Source organism: Rhineura floridana, chromosome 4 (assembly GCF_030035675.1).
Source record: "Rhineura floridana isolate rRhiFlo1 chromosome 4, rRhiFlo1.hap2, whole genome shotgun sequence".
Classification (NCBI taxonomy): Eukaryota; Metazoa; Chordata; class Lepidosauria; order Squamata; family Rhineuridae; genus Rhineura; species Rhineura floridana.
In genome coordinates, this window is record NC_084483.1 from 82,113,865 (window position 1) to 82,114,950 (window position 1,086).

Consider the following 1,086-nt stretch of genomic DNA (forward strand, 5'->3'; position numbering starts at 1 on the left):
AATGTGTATTAAATGTTTATATTTTATTTTATGTTTCACTTGTCCACCTTAAGGTAAACTTTAACTTTCAATTCCTTTTGGATTGGTTTAGGGAACGCAGGGTGGAATACAACTAAGCAGTACGACTACCTCAATGAGTTTCAGCTTCCCCATCCTTTCCGCTCCTTGTGCAACCCTTAAAGCTGTTCCAGGAATTCCCCTAACTATAAAATAAGTGCCAGATTCACCAATGTGAGAACTAGCTCACAAGTTTGTTTGTTTTTTAAACATTTTGCAGCCATTTTGTCCAAGTGTGTGTGGCAATGTCATAAGACTACATGGTTGCTAGGAACCTGTGACAACAAGAGCCACTAGGAATAGCTTAAAAGTACAAAGCCTTTGTATAAACTATCAAAATAAAGTTCCCATGCATATATAGCACAAGGTAGAAAATCCTTTCACAAACATATGATTTATGTCAAGACTGCGGTGTGGCATATTTTGCTCACACTGTCACACACAGACACCACTGTGCTTGGAACATGGAGTCTTCCCTAAAAATCCTAAATCAGCTACAAACTGGAGTTATATTGGACATGATGCTGATGCTCCTTAACTCTCACTGGCCTACAAGCTTAACTCTCCTGTTGCAAACTATGGAACCGTTAAAAGTATAAAACATTCAGTGTGTAAGATTCCCTGCACCCCATGCTGCCCCATTTCAACATAATGCTTTTTTCAATGTCATATTGTTCACTTGCCTTAAAGATGTCCACTGAAATGTTACTTTATTCAGAAATTGGTCTTTTCAGCTTTTGAGGGTGGGGATTACATGGTTCATGAGTTCTGCCTACTGAGATTTTCCTTATGCACGCTGTAGCTCATGGTAAACTTCACAGGTTTTGAGCATCTATACTTTCTTGACTGATGTTGCTACATTTCTGTAGTGGCTGATTTTTTATTCGTTTCAAAAGATAACAGTAAATGCATCCATGCACTTGGATGAATGTGTGGCCAGCATACTAAAAGATTAGAAAATGCCCTCACTCCGTGGCCAAGCAATGTGTCTTGGCATATTTCTTCCTAAAACCAGGAGGTTTTTGGACA